The following is a 17,134-nucleotide window of genomic DNA, read 5'->3' as shown; positions in this document are numbered from 1 at the left end:
GAACACCATCCTCTCCCTCTTTCTTTGTCTCCACAACATTCTCAACTTTCTCTGCCACTTCCTGTTTGGCCATTCCCTCATTCCCATCGACCTCATTTGGCTCTACCTCTTCTGCTAATACCTGTTTTGCATCTCTCTCAATCCCCTCTATGACATTGGCCGCTATATCTTTCACCACTTCCTGCTTGGCCACTGCTTCTACCTCAATCACCGCTACCTCTGCCTCATTCGCTAATTCCCGCTTGCCATCTCCTTCTAACACCTCTACCTTATTCAACTCTACCTCATTCATCACATCCTCCAAAGCCACTACCTCCATCATCTCTACCTCAATCGTCCCAACCTCCACCACTTCCTGCATGGGCTCTCCCTCACTCCCCTCTCTCTCAGCCACCTCTTCTTTCACTGTCTCCTCCAGAACGTTCTTCTTGTTCTTATGTTTCTTCCTATTCCTACGTTTCCTCTGAACACCATCCTCTCCCTCTTTCTTTGTCTCCACAACATTATCAACTTTCTTAGCCACTTCCTGTTTGGCTATTCCCTCATTCCCATTTACCTCACTTGCCTCTACCTCTTTCCCTAAGTTCTCCTTGGCATCTCTCTAAATCCCTTCTACGAATTTGGCCACTACCTCTTTCACAAATTCCTGTGTGGCTACTGCATCTAACTCAATCATTGCTACCTCTACCTCGTTCGCCTCTACCTCACTCGCCACTTACTTCTTGGGCTCTCCATCATTCCCCTCTCTCTCAATCTCGTTTACCTTCATCTCTTCTACTTCCCGAACTTTCATCTCAATCCTTCGTAGCTTCCTATTCCTACATTTCCTCTGAATACAATCCTCTCCCTCTTTCTTTGTCTCCACAACATTCTCAACTTTCTCCGCCACTTCCTGTTTGGCCATTCCCTCATTCCCATCGACCTCATTTGGCTCTACCTCTTCTGCTAATACCTGTTTTGCATGTCTCTCAATCCCCTCTATGACATTGGCCGCTATATCTTTCACCACTTCCTGCTTGGCCACTGCTTCTACCTCAATCACCGCTACCTCTGCCTCATTCGCTAATTCCCGCTTGCCATCTCCTTCTAACACCTCTACCTTATTCAACTCTACCTCATTAATCACATCCTCCAAAGCCACTGCCTCAATCATCTCTACCTCAATCGTCCCAACCTCCACCACTTCCTGCATTGGCTCTCCCTCACCCCCCTCTCTCTCAGCCACCTCTTCTTTCACTGTCTCCTCCAGAACTTTCTTCTTGTTCTTATGTTTCTTCCTACTCCCACGTTTTCTCTTCATACCATTTCTATCCCCCACTTTCTCTATCTCTTCCATCTCGTTCTCAACCTTGTTGCTATTCTGACATGTTTGCTACACATCCTCATTATTAGTGTTGACTTCCACCTGCTGCTGCTGCTCTTCTGCCTTTTGCTGCTGCTGCTGGTGGTGGATGATGAAGTTCTTCAGCTCGGTGCTGTTCTGGAATTCCAGCAGCTCCCGCTGATACTTGGCCTGCTGCTGTGCACAATGATCCAGCAGGATCATCTCAAGCTCTCCAATCTGGCGCTCAGCTTCTAGTTTTGTGACACAAAGCATCCTCTTGTGCTGCCCCTTCGAGCGACGGTCTGGGGAGTAACATGGGAAGGAGAGCAGCACCACAATTGATTTGTTAATGGGTATTTGAGTATTTCCTGTATGATAATAGGTTTTTCCCATTTTTTCTGGCAACAAAACAGGTGTTAAGATGTTAAAACACCAAACTGAAACCTTTTACAAAGAATCATGTCTGCATTAACCATGATGCTTGTGGTCAGAATGCAAACAAAAAACATACTCTGATAATATATGCATTGTCCTTGAAACTGATTGGTCCACACTAGGGACAGCTTTCTTTTGAGCCTCGTCTCAAACGGTGTTAGACCAGAGGATGCCAAAAGGCGTATTTCCTGTATGTTATTTTGGTAAAGAACCTTGGCACCATTGACAGGAATCTAACTTAACTTGAGATCGATGTAACAATGATAACACTGTAGGGAGGTCTGGAGCTTGACTCATGTGCCGGAGACACCTCCTCCTCCAAAGAACTTCATTAGATTTATGGGCTGGCTGGGGAGGCCGTATTAAGTTTGTGAGGTCTAGAAACTCCAGGCCAAACATAGATAAACTTCTGTTATCTCCGAAAAAGTAAGATGGATTGATGACCAAGCTGTGGAGGTCTGGCTAAATTTATAAGATGTCCATTGTTTCATAAGAGAGAGCATGAATCGGATAAGAAATACACTATTAATTCTTATACACTGGTCCATTCATACAATTAGTATATTAGTGGGCTACGTTAGAGACGATAAAGGGAGGAGAGCAGAAGAGGAAGGCGGGGTGCCCGGAGGACAGAGAGTGCCCAGAGGGGCCAGAGAGCCAGGGGCAACCCTGATGTTTATGCTGGTTGGATAGCATGTGCTCCCGTGCATGTGAGGTTGCTCTCAACAGAAGTCATTCCTTGCACGAGAATGGCTGAAATGCTGAGTAACCACTCAGAGGTAGTGGAGACGGTATAGTGGTAAAACAGTGGAGATTTAAAAAGCAAAGTTTAAGATTTGCAGTTGTCAATTTATATTGAGCCGATACATATGGCAAGTGAAATTAAGAAGACTTAAAGTGAGTTTTGCAGAAAGAGAGGATACATGTGTGTCTCTTGTAGAAGGAAAGGCATTGCTCAAAACTGTGCTGCAAGGTCACGTGCCATGAATCACACGAGTTTAGAAAAACGTGACTGTAAACCAACAAGCCTGTGAATAATTATCATGGTGAAGACACCTCTATACGTTGGATACTGAAGGAAATCCATTGTGCTACACATCGTCAAAGCCCGACAACAACTGACATTCGAGAAAGAAGTTCAATTGCATCGTTCTACACATCGTCAATACCCCACCACATCTGGAAAGTCACCAGCTGCATCAAGCACCTGACTGTCGTAATGTTCGAAAGACACTGTGTGTAACGACTTTACATCCGCCGGCACAGCGGGTTTCTAAAGGCCTGCCATGTCACCTTCTCAACACTAGCGTCTGAGACCGTCTGATACAGACTGAAAGCTGATTTCCTTTGTTGCACTGTTTGTCTTTTCATGAATGTCATATTGTTCACTGGGTTATGCCTTATTAACCTAAATTCTGAATTTAGCTATTCATGTATTTCTATTACAGTATCACATATTCTTTGGACCAAGTGTCAATTGCCTATTTGATGACTGGTACTCTGATTCTTTTTTTACAAATCAGGGACTTGTTTTAATAAAAATGTCTCTGTGTGTGTGGTTGAACAGTGTAACAAATCCATACCTTACATGTGTAGTGTTCTAATTTTATAGTTTTCTTGACTGCAAGGATCCATACACTCTGAACTCGCGAATTTAAAAACAGAAGTGATATAGTCATCCTCTCAGCCGATAAAGGCAACGCTACTGTAATTATGGATAAAGATTCATACAACAACAAAATCCAGAATCTGCTCAACGATGGAAGTTACTCAAAAATTAAAAATGACCCTACCAATAGCCTAGCGATAAAAACCAACAAGATCATCACAAGTTCGACCTCCCCAATCGACCCAACTAAACGTCCCTCCCTAAAACCTTCTGCTGCAAGACCCCCTAGATTCTATGGTCTTCCCAAGATTCATAAAGAAGGCACCCCACTACGACCCATCGTATCCACGATCAACTCCCCTACCTATAGACTAGCCCGTTTTCTGTCAGATACCTTGCTGCCTTTCACTGGCAAGACCGCCTCAGCAGTACTTAACTCAGCCCAATTGGTCTCTATGGTCAAAGACGTTGTACTGTCCCCTGACGATATCCTTGTCAGCTTCGATGTGGTCTCTTTGTTCACCAAGGTCCCAGTACCTGATACCATTGAAATAATAGAAAATTTGGTCCAACATGGACTAGACCCCGATACACCTGCACTGGTTAGGCACGGCCTCAACAATACCTACTTTACTTGGAATGGCTCCTTCTACAAACAAAATGAGGGTACCCCCATGGGATCCCCCTTGTCACCAGTGATAGCCAATATTTTCATGGAGAAATTTGAATCAGACGCCATCCAGACTTCCACCCTCAAACCTTCCCTGTGGAAGAGATATGTGGATGACACTTTCGTCATTTGGCCACATGGCCTTCCAGCTCTGAACCTTTTCCTACACCACATCAATTCCAGACATCCCGCCATCAAATTCACCATGGAAGTGGAGAAAGATGGCAGGCTACCATTCTTAGATGTTCTGTTTGAGAGGAGACCTGATGGCTCATTGGGGCATTCTGTCTACACGAAACCCACCCACACAGATTCCTACTTGAAACCTGATTCCCACCACCACCCAGCCCAAAATAATTATCTCATCAAAACATTATACCATAGGGCTCATTGCATTTCGGACCAACACCACCTGACCAGTGAATTAAAACATGTACACCTGGCCCTCAAAAGGAATGGATACTCTGACCGTACCATCCGCCAAGCTATTTCTCCCTCCATACAGAAACAACCACTTGATACTCCGGTCAAAACCATCACACTACCATATATAGCAGGCGTTACTAAAAAGATTTCCAAAATTCTAAACAAACACAAGATCCAGGTCCGGTTCAATACAGTACACAAAATTCGTGATCTGATCCCATCCGTGAAGGATGTCATGCCTGACTTACAGTACCCCGGGGTTTACAAATTGAGTTGTACCTGCAGTGATTGCTATATCGGGGAGACAAAGCGACATCTCTCTGACCGAATTCGCGAGCACAAATCAGATTTGAAATACGGCAGAACGAATTATTCTGCCGTAGCTGATCACTGTTACAACGCTGTGGGTGATCACGATATAATTTTCTCCGATACCAGGGTTCTTTGCAAACCCTCGGGTTTTTATCAGAGATTTGTTCACGAGGCAATTCAGATCTACAAACACAGACACAATTTCAACCGAGAAGATGGTTTCAAATTAAGCAACCATTGGAAAGATGTTTTAAATCGAACCAAACATTAAACTAATTTTCAATGGTACAGTATATTTTTCACGTAGTGGTACCCCAAACTTTCGCAGCTCTTAAAAATGCCCTTTTCACACCATGAATAGGTAAACTCCCCCTTCCCCCCCCCCCGCGCCAACCGGCATGTGCACCCGCATGTACACCACCTCTACACCGTTCATCATGCTAAGTCGGCCAATCAAATGCTAATTTTTATGCTAATTCCTTTATCAAGGCACCTTGTTTCCTCGCACACAGCTTAAAGGTCGCGGTCTGAGCGTGGCTCTGTTTCACTCCAGCGCTGTCCTCGAGACAGCCTGGTCCCTTCACCTGATGAAGGCCGCTTGTGTTGTGGCCAAAACGTCGTGATTTTTGTTTTATTTTTTACCTACGTGACTTTATCGAATAGAACCAAAGAGTATGTGTAGTGTTGCAGTGCCGACCTGGTCAAGACCTATGATACAATCAGTAGGCCAGGGCTCTGGACTGTTATTCGTGTTTTTGGAGTCCCTAACCCTCTGCTCACAATCATTAATGACCTTCACGATGGTGGACAGGCCCGGATAAAGTTGCATGCCTGGGAGTCAGAGCAATTTCCTGTTTACAGTGGGATGCGACAGAGATCTACTCTGGCTGACACATTATTTAGCATCATCTTCGACCATATAGTTCTAGAAGCTTTTTATAGCTGTACCGGTGGATTTTTTTCTATTTGCTACAGATACAATGGGAGGCTGATTGATGCCTGGGTGAGGTCAAGGGATGGCTCCCTACTGGTCAACCATGTTACGTACACTGATAATTTGGAAGTTGATGCTCACACTGAAAAATAGTTGGAGGTTCTGCTGCTAAGCCTGGAGCGTGTGATAAAGAGGTGGGGCCTTACCATCAGCCCCACCAAAACTAAACACCCGCCTGAGTATTTTGTGTAATTTAATACTCCGCCCCCTCAACTACTCTTTAGTGATGGGGTAGTTGTAGAGAGGAGAAGTTTACGTACCTGGGTAGTGTGCTTATGTAAAAATTCCGGTTTGGCAGCAGAGGTCTCACTCCGAATCGGTCAAGTGGCATATTTTCATCAGCTTCGTAACACTGTGGGGTATCTACCTGGTCTGTCACTCGACACAAAGCGCTGGGTCTTCTTGGCCAATGATAGAATAAATTAAAAATCTGAACCAGCTTTAAACTTTCAGACTGGCCTGCCTACGATCCACCCTGGGTTTAACTAGGCTGGAATGTGTGAAGAGCTCACAAATCCTTGAAAGATCTGGACACATTCCCATCAGTGAGCTCCACTGGTGGGCAGGGCTGCATTGCTTGGGTCATGTAGCCCGCATGCTCAGCCACCACATGCCCAAGCAGCTTCTGTTTTTCCAGATAGAGGGGGCTAAATGGGCGTGGCACGGCCTGGAGAAGAGATGGACTGATGGAGTACAGGAGGTTACGGAGCTGAGTGGACTTGCCACAGACTGGTACCACTGGTGTCAAGATCGGCCTCTATGGAGGAAGCTCGTGAAGGATATGGGCAGGGTGAGAGGAGCGACGCTCACAACAACAGACGGTGCACTGGATGACTAAAACGCAGCAAGTTGGCACAGTAGGATGCAAAGGTGGTGCGTCTGCCAGTCAACCCATCTCACTGGGGTCTGTCCGCTGATCTGTCGGCAAGCCTTCGACACTTAAAGTGGCCTCACAGTGTACCAGGCCTGGCACAAGCACCATGGTGACGTCTCCGTCACTTAGTGGCGAATGAGGGCTGTTGTTGTTATCTGAGCCGGTTAGGGGCCTCCCCTAGGTCCACTCAGCCTCAAATAAGTATCTGATGCGGTTTGTAAACATCGCCACTTGGGAGACAAAGATGGCCAAGTGTGGTGCTGGCAACCCACCCCTCGTATGCGGTGCCGGCCGTCATAGGTGCTCACTAACAGCACTTGCTCCTACAGTGTTTCAAGGCTATACACAAGATTTCTGTCTTTGGTTGTGTCTATGTGCAGTGTCTGTATGAGTGGTTGGGAGCAGTAGTGTCTGTGGGGATTGACCTGAGTTCGATTCCCATTCACAACCATCAGTGACTAATAAATCAAACCGGTCGTGTGCCTCCCCTACATCTACTCAGACTTAAAATAGTACCTTGTGCAACGTATAAACATCAACACTGGGGAGACAAAGGCATCCGGGTGCGGTGCTGACCACCCACCCCATCATAGGTGCTAACTCGCTAACAGCACTTGACTCAATAGTCTGTTAAGGCTATATGGGGATCTGTCTTTGTATACAGGTGCATGTATCTGCGTGTACGTCTGTGTGTGGAATTACAGTACTCACTTCCCGTCGGCTTGCTCTTCTCTCCACCCTGCAAGAAAATCACAGCAGCGCATGTGAGACTCTAATCACATCACAGCTTACAACCACCATCATTACCGTCTTCATCATCACCACCATAACGATCACCATGGTAACCATCATCTTATTTCTCAAACCCGTGCTCCTCCCCACGTGTGTCACTCCCCATATCTAACTTCACGTGTGTGGATACCGCTTCGACCAATTACTGCAAAGTATTGCAAGTCTACGGAAAAATAGCACAACGGGACGCCCCCCACTTGCCCTCTGCCCCCCCACGTGGATCCCACATCCCCTCCCGTGCCCCCACCCCTATCCCACCCGAGCAGGGGGGGGGGCGGCTGTAGGGGGCCACGCGGGGGTGAGCGAATAGAGAAAGGTCGACTAAGCTTTCACTGATGACCCAGTGCGGTGTATAAACATCAACACTGGGGCGGGAAAGGCAGCATGGTGCAGACCAAAAGGATCACTCGTTAGCTGCCTCAGTCTTAATAGAAGCGCACTAACAACACTTTCCCCAGCGGTCCATACGAATCTAGGGTGACATTCGTCTGTGTGTGTTTGTCTGTGTGAAGGCGACACGGGGGTGTGTGTAACATATGTGCATGTGTGTCGACGAATGCGAGGGGCAAATGTACTCACGGGAGACATGGTCTTGAGGGTACAAAGAGATGTCGTGGATGTTCACTTTGTCAACGACTTTGTTCACTATGTTACTGACGTGTTAATCCTCGTTGATGTTAGTCAACGAAGTTTACTAAGTCAGTTAACTGTGTTAACGATAGTTCTTGGCGATGTTGATGAAGTGTGGTCCCGGATGCGATGCTCAGCCGCACGGCAAGAAGGCCCGAACCCCCACGGAGAACCGAAGTCACCACTTGTTGGAGTCGCTTGGGAGACCGCGTACCCACAGCACCTAGACACCACAGATGATGCAGCCGAGTGAGCTCGGGTCAAATGTTGCTAACTGACTCCACAACTCACAATTTGTGGCACGTACACATGATATCCACCATGTACGGATCAATTGTGTTGAGCTATGACATTTTGGATACATATTATCTATTTGTTTGAGGACTGAGAGAGCTATGTGACATGTTGAATAAATGTGTGTACGTGATCAATAGGTGATTAAGCAAAGGTGATTTTTTTCATCAGTAAAGTAATTCCTGTAAGACAATTTACGTATCATAAAAAAGACGATCTGTGGATCAAAAAAGCCCAATGGTGGATTTTTTTGGCTGTCAGCCCTCCCATTGTACCTGATTGGCTTCCCTAAGCATGAACATATTGTATCATTATTTTGTCACAGGTAAATTTTATCCTGTTACATCACGCATCTGGACGAATGCGAGGGGCGATTTACTCACGGAAGATATCGCCTTGACAGTACAAGAGATGTCGTGGATGTTCGCGTTTGTCAACAACTTTGTTAACTATGTTACTGACGTGTTCAGCCTCGTTGATGTTAGTCAACGAAGTTTACCAAGTCAGTTAACTGTGTCAACGATGTTTGTTGGCGATGTTGTCAAAGTGTCGTCCTGTATGCGATGTTGAAGTGCACAGCGAGTACGTCGGATCCTCAAGGTGAACTGAAGTCACTACTTGTCGAGACCGCGTACCCACAGCACCTAGACGCCACAGATAATGAAGCAGAGTGAGCTCGGGTCCAATGTTGCCAACTAACTCCACGACTCACATCTTATGGCACCTATACGTACAGTGTCCACCATTTACGGGTCAGTACCGAAAGAACCAAGACTATAGTGATCAAGCAATGACATTTTAATATGTATGTCGAAATGATTGATCATTAATTCAGCAGTGATCCAGATATGACATTTTTAATACAGGTGTCTATGTGGTCGAGCTATGACATTTAGAATACACGTGTCTATATGATTGAGCATTGATTGAGTAGTGATCGAGCATGTGTCTATTTGTTCGAGCAGTGATCAAGCCATGACATTTTTAACATGTGTGTCTATCTGATCGAGTAGTGATCGAGCTTTGACATTTTTAATACATGTGTTTATGTTTTCGAGCAGTTATTGAGCTGCTATTTTGACAATGAACTAAAAACTATTAATATTTTTTTTATTTTACCAGGCAAGGCCAACTGAGCTATATTGTGCTTCTTGGGCAGCAACCTGATCCAAAAATGATAACCTGGCCATAAATGATAGCGCAACTATAGTAGTTGGCCACCAGGTTTGCACACATCTCAGGAGGGATTTTGTCCCACTCCTCTTTGCAGATCTTCTCCAAGTCATTAAGGTTTCGAGGCTGACGTTTGGCAACTCGAACCTTCAGCTCCTTCCACAGATTTTCTATGGGATTAAGGTCTGGAAACTGGCTAGGCCACTCCAGGACCTTAATGTGCTTCTTCTTGAGCCATTCCTTTGTTGCCTTGGCCGTGTGTTTTGGGTCATTGTCATGCTGGAATACCCATCCACGACCCATTTTCAATGCCCTGACTGAGGGAAGGAGGTTCTCACCCAAGATTTGATGGTACATGGCCCCGTCCATCGTCCCTTTGATGCGGTGAAGTTGTCCTGTCCCCTTAGCAGAAAAACAGCCCCAAAGCATAATGTTTCCACCTCCATGTTTGACGGTGGGGATGGTGTTCTTGGTGTCATAGGCAGCATTCCTTCTCCTCCAAACACGGCGAGTTGAGTTGATGCCAAAGAGCTCCATTTTGGTCTCATCTGACCACAACACTTTCACCCAGTTGTCCTCTGAATCATTCAGATGTTCATTGGCAAACTTCAGATGGGCATGTATATGTGCTTTCTTGAGCAGGGGGACCTTGCGGGCGCTGCAGGATTTCAGTCCTTCACGGCGTAGTGTGTTACCAATTGTTTTCTTGGTGACTATGGTCCCAACTGCCTTGAGATCATTGACAAGATCCTCCCGTGTAGTTCTGGGCTGATTCCTCACGGTTCTCATGATCATTGCAACTCCACGAGGTGAGATTGACAGTTCTTTTGTGTTTCTTCCATTTGCGAATAATCGCACCAACTGTCGTCACCTTCTCACCAAGCTGCTTGACAATGGTCTTGTAGCCCATTCTAGCCTTGTGTAGGTCTACAATCCTGTCCCTGACATCCTTGGAGAGCTCTTTGGTCTTGGCCATGGTGGAGAGTTTGGAATCTGATTGATTGATTGCTTCTGTGGACAGGTGTCTTTTGTACAGGTAACAAGCTGAGATTAGGAGCACTCCCTTTAAGAGTGTGCTCTTAATCTCAGCTCGTTACCTGTATAAAAGACACCTGGGAGCCAGAAATCTTTCTGATTGAGAGGGGGTCAAATACTTATTTCCCTCATTAAAATGCAAATCACATTTTAACATTTTTGACATGCGTTTTTCTGGATTTTTTTGTTGTTATTCTGTCTCTCACTGTTCAAATAAACCTACCATTAAAATTATAGACTGATTAATTCTTTGTCAGTGGGAAAACGTACAAAATCAGCAGGGGATCGAATACTTTTTTCCCTCACTGTATGTGAGGAGTCTGTGGGTCGCAACAGCACGTACGGCTGGAAGTAGGACATTCCAGACTAAGAGGATTCATAATGGCCGTGTCAACGAGACTGAAACAGCCAGCACAACTCACTGCCAATAACACATCACATTATTCACCCTTAAGCAATTGTTCAATCAATTAATTGAATCACTACAATTAAAATCAAAGAATATCCCAGAACAAACACTTCGCATTCTCCTCCGTCAGCCACCTGCATCGACAATAGAAACGCATCAGACCAGCAATTGATAAAACCCGGTGTGGGAGGTATGGGGGGGCAGCTTACACTTGCGGTGGACAGCAGGGGGGTGGCTGCATGCAGTAGCCATCGCAGATCAAGCAGTAGAACTTGTCACCGACTGCCATGCGCCAGGGTAAGGGGCCTCTCCTACACCCACACACATCACACACCGAGCGGCACACACGTCACACCGAGGAGCACGCACGTCACACACCGAGCAGGTTGCACAGGTCTCCTTTATCAAGACAAACGTGGAGCAGATTACTACTACAACTCTTCTACGCCTGTCACAATGCCTCCCCCCCCCCCGAGTTTATGGGGGGGCGCGGGCCTCACTCCCCCCTTTGCGTCAGACCCTACTAATAAATGGTCCGGTTGCATTGTGATTGCACCACTCGAATGACGTGCAGTCCCGTGGCGCACTGTAACGGGCTCGTGATTTACTCAATAAATTTCAACGTAAAAAAATAAAAACGAGCCCAAGACATTATTTAAAATAAAGTATGGCCATCGTGTGTCAGCATCACACGCGAAAATTGTCATGTAAAAAAAAACTTCACTGCGAATCACTCAATTGGGATTGCTCGCAGCAAACAGCACCTGACCTGCTTGCAGGTTAGGTGCTGAATAACCGTGTGTCACACAGAGAACAGTTGCCACTGAGGGTGCCCTTTTCAAATGCTTGAGATGCGATGTGATTATCGCGTGTAAATGTGCACACTAAAATAACCAAAAAATTATAAGCGAACTATTATCGTTTCAGGTGGCAGGGTGGTGCACCGGTGATCTTTGACCCTCGCAACAAGAAGGGCCTTGGTTAATTAATTATCCAGTTTGCTCACATAGCTAGAAAACACACAATCACAATGTAACTGGGTATTGGCCAAGCATCCCAATGCTAACGTTACCTGCAAATTACTTCATTGCGATGACACTCGGCAGCAGAGCCGTATGATGGCATTGCTGGGGCCCTATGCCATTGTCAAGTTTAAGAGGGCCCTTCTATGAATGCCTGTATATTTTTGTCAGCAGAATGAAAATAACTGCTTTGGAGAGTCTTCTTTTTCTCACCGATCTTTATTTATTAAGCAATTGTGTTAAAACTCGAAACCTCGTGTCCATTTCTTGTTTCGTATTTAGAGATCCCCCCCCCCCCCTCTCTTAATGCGAGGCCCTAAGCTGCAAGTGTGGCCGGTGTGAGCTCGCCTGTGATGAATCACACGTATAATTGTGCACTCTAATTTTCTATGGGTGGCCAGGATAATTTATTATTTAAGTGAATGCAATGGTGATCAGGGGATTGGATCCAGAGCCCCACGTACACAGTAGAGTACAAGGGAACGCCCACAATACAGATTTGAGCTGACCTGCGGATTGAGAAATTGAACTGTTTTGTGACGTGGAGGGTGTTTCTGAACGCTCTTATGACCGACCCGTCCCGACGGGAGGAGAGAGGACAGGGTGGACCGGCTACATGAGCTTACTCTCCGGCACTGCACAGCACAACATCGCCTCCCTACTGCAAAAATACTCGGCAGGACCCTCCTGAAAATGAAAGTCTTCGGAATCAGTGAGGCCTGTCCTTGGGAGGACAGGCGTAGCCTTGGTCGTCACAAGCGAACATTTGTTTCTCCACATTAATTTGTAACCCCGGGTTACCATCAGGGCTGGGCGCTGCAAGCTTAGCTTCTGAGATCTGATGAGACTGGTAGCCGTTTTTTAAAAGGTAATTTCGGCATCTGGAGCCCAAGCATGCAACAACTTTATGCAACTTCTTGGTTATTTTGGTAAAGTCACATAGAATGGAAATAAAATAATAAAAATAAAACATAATAAAAAAATAAAATTCTCACGACGTTTCTGCCAAAACACAAGTAGCCTTCTTCAGGTGATGGAACAGAACTGTCAGGACGAAAGCGCTTCAATAACTGCTGCTAAGATTCGCAGCGTCTTTTAAGCTAGGTGGGAGAGGTAAAGCGCCTTGACAAAGGAGTTTACATATCAAACAGGAGAATTTAGCATTGAAATCGCTGTGTTAAAGTGTTGGATCAGCAGGGTGTTAAAGTCAGAAATAAGCATGTAACTGGGAGATTAGCATGATGTTAATGTGAGCGATTAGCATGTGACTGGTCACGGAAATAGCTATGGTAAAGTCAAAGTTTACATCTCAACAGAGGCGTTTAGTATATGGACGCTAAAGGACTGCAACTACCCAACTATCATACAATAAACCGATGTGAAAAAAAACTAAGTATAAACTACATCAATGTTATCAATAAACTCTATATGCTCTCCAATCAGCAGAGCGCTTCAATGAACGCTGCTAAGATTCGCAGCGTCTTTTAGGCTAGGTGGGAGAGGTAAAGTGCCTTGACAAAGGAGTTTACATATCAAACAGGATAATTTAGCATTGAAATAGCTGTGTTAAAGTGTTGGATCAGCAGGGTGTTAAAGTCAGAAATTAGCATGTAACTGGGAGATTAGCATGATGTTAATGTGAGGGATTAGCATGCGACTGGTCATGGAAATAGCTATGTTAATGTCAAAGTTTCCATCTCAACAGAGGCATTTAGTATATGGACGCTAAAGGACTGCAACTACCCAACTATTATACAATTAACCGATGTGAAAAAAAACTAAGTATAAACTACATCAATATAATAAATGTACTCAATATGTTCTTCAATATGTTGAGCTATAAACATAAAGTAACTGTGTATACACTACACTATATAATGAATACCATATAGTAAACGAATTAATAAAACTAAAATATGAACTACATCAATGTTATTAATAAACTCTATATACTCTCCAATCAGCTGAGCTACTAACAATAAGTCATTATACATTACAATGCCATATGGCGAAAAAATGGGTGGCGGTTTTTTCCTTCTTTCCAACGTCAGCACCACGGAGAGCGACGAGCCTCGTTCAGACGGACGAGTCCATCCATGCTCGGAACGGAGGAGGGGGGAGAAACAGCCACGATGTGCTGCTCTGTCCTGTGTTGCGTTACAACCATGCCATAAACTAGACTACTATACATTGTAACGTTATACCTTCCAATCTAAACTACATTGTATAATATCGTATACACAGCCCAATGTAAGCTCGAACATTATGCAGTATATTTATGTCTCCAAATAAACGTTTTCCTACATTACACAACTATACACCGTAATATACACTACCATAGACAAACCCACCCTTGAATTATACAATGCGTTACTTTAGACTACCCTATACTTTAGACTGTAAAATGTTAGACTTGTAATATTACACTATGTATTATTCTACCAACCATACTGTATACCACACTGCTGTATATTCACTATACAATTACGATACTATATATTGCCTTATGAATTATGTTAAACATTACAATGTTATACTATTTATTATTATATAACATGCTATAAACCATACCATTGACCGTCGTGTGAAGAGGCAGTGCCAGCGAATGGACTGCAGTCTGAATGTCACCATAAAATACAATCAATTAAGAACTGAAATTGCTTATAACGTCTTTCCAATGAAATTTTGATTTAAAGCTTTCGTGACTGCAGTAATTCATATTCTTAGTTCTTTCGGTAAAGTCACGTTGAAGGGAAACAACAAAATAATAAAATATATATCAAACAATAAAAATTCTCACGACGTTTCGACCATAACACAAACCAATTCCTCGACCACATCAATTCCATACACCCAGCCATCAGATTCACCATGGAGGTCGAAAAAGATGGCAAGCTACCCTTTTTCGATGTCCTAATTAAAAGGAGACCTGATGGTTCAATGAGCCACTCTGGCGACAGGAAAGCTACGCATACGAATGCTTACTTAAAACCGGATTCCCACCACCATCCATGCCAGAAGAACTCCCTCATCAAGACTCTATACCATAGAGCCCAATGCATTTCCGACCAGGAACACATTGCCAGTGAACTTAAGCACGTATACCAAGCTCTCAAGGCTAATGGTTACTCCGACTACACAATCCGCAAAGCCATCACTCCAGCCATGAAGAAGGATCCTCTTGAGGAGCCATTCAAAACCATCACCTTACCCTACATTGCGGGGGTCACAAAAAAGATCTCCAAAATCCTGAATAAACACAAGATCCAGGTCCGATTCAACACAGTACATAAAATCCGTGATCTGGTTCCGTCTGTAAAAGATGTGGTTCCAGACATACAGTACCCGGGCGTCTACAAACTAAGTTGCCTCTGTGGTAGCAGTTACATTGGAGAAACCAAACGACATATCTGGGACCGCATCCGTGAACATAAAGCAGACTTGAAACACGGTAGGACGAGCACCTCAGCCGTGGCAGATCACTGTTATAATTCAGTGGGCTCACATGACATTGACTTCTCCAAGACGGACGTTCTCTGCAAGCCATCCGGCTACCATGAGAGATTCGTTCATGAGGCCATCCACATATACAAACACAGAAACAATTTCAACCGAGAAGATGGATTCTGGCTTAGTAACCATTGGAAAGACGTTATAAACCATTTTGGTACTTAATTGATTGTATTTTATGGTGACTTTCAGATCGCAGTCCATTCGCTGCCACTGCCTCTTAATACCTTTCACACGACGGTCAATGGTATGGTTTATAGCAGGGGTGTCCAAACTTTTTTTCCCGAGGGCCACATACAGAAAAATATCCGAAGGATTGGGCCACTCACTAGACGTGAGGTATACTGCCTCACTTCTCATGCACTAATATTGTCAAAATAAATCAAATGCAGGTAAATTACGTTTGATTATTCAACATTTTTGAAGAAAAAAAGCCTCCATCATAGCTCTTCATTAGTAGATTTTAATTTTATTTTTTACAAAAAGGTTGGCAGGTAATTCTCTCAGTGACAGCCTCAGATTGGTTCTTAGGGTGCTGATCCCCCTTCATTGTCCATATGAAGGGAGAGACAAGAAGACAAATAGGGGATGTGGATATTTCAAGCTTATTACACAAATAAATTATTGGGCTTGTTAACACGTCAACTAACGTTTGTTAAAAAAATTGTCATCAACTTTAATTGACTGAATTTATGAAGTAATTGGGCTTATTAACAAATGAAAACGGTGTGTATATTTTTAACTCACCTGTAATGGGAATAATGTTACGCTCAGTGGGAGCAGTGATGCTGCGCTTTGGTCTGAAGGATAGCTGGCAGGTCAGGAGTAAATTTTGATTTAAAGCTTTCGTGACTGCAGTAATTCATATTCTTAGTTTTTTCGGTAAAGTCCCGTTGAAGATAAACAACAAAATAATAAAATATATATAAAACAATAAAAATAATAAAAAATTCTCACGACGTTTCGACCATAACTCAAACGGTCATCTTCAGGTGTGTTGGTTTGCATACATTTATTTTTAAACGGCGCATTTATTTATTTATAAAAAAACGTTAGCGTCACGCGCAGCGATTTGGCAGTTTACCCAGGACTAGTCCATCTATATTTTGAAAAGAGGAGGGGGGAGACGAAATTTTTTATAATGTATGCTGTCTGAAAGCCAATGTAAGCGTGTACAATCAATTAAGAACTGAAATGGTTTATCAAATCTTTCCAATGATTGCTAAGATAGAATCCATCTTCTCGGTTGAAATTGTCTCTGTGCTTGTATATGTGGATAGCCTCATGAACGAATCTCTCATGTAAGCCAGATGGCTTACAAAGAACCTCTGTCTTGGAAAAGTCAATGGCATGTGAGCCTACTGAATTAGAACAATGATCTGCTACGGCCGAGGTGTTGGTCCTACCGTGTTTAAGGTCTGCTTTGTGTTCACGAATGCGGTCCGAGACATGGCGTTTGGTTTCTCCAATGTAACTACTACCACAGAGGCAACTTAGTTTGAGGAACTGCTTGCTCAGGGTATTGTATGTCCGGAATCACATCTTTTACAGACAGAACCAGATCACGGATTTTATGTAATGTGTTGAAACGGACCTGGATCTTGTGTTTATTCAAGATTTTGGAG

This window comes from Petromyzon marinus, chromosome 61 (assembly GCF_048934315.1).
Source record: "Petromyzon marinus isolate PM22_M1 ecotype Great Lakes invasive population chromosome 61, UKy_Petmar_22M1.pri1.0, whole genome shotgun sequence".
Lineage (NCBI taxonomy): Eukaryota > Metazoa > Chordata > Hyperoartia > Petromyzontiformes > Petromyzontidae > Petromyzon > Petromyzon marinus.
Note: the sequence above shows the minus strand (reverse complement) of the source record.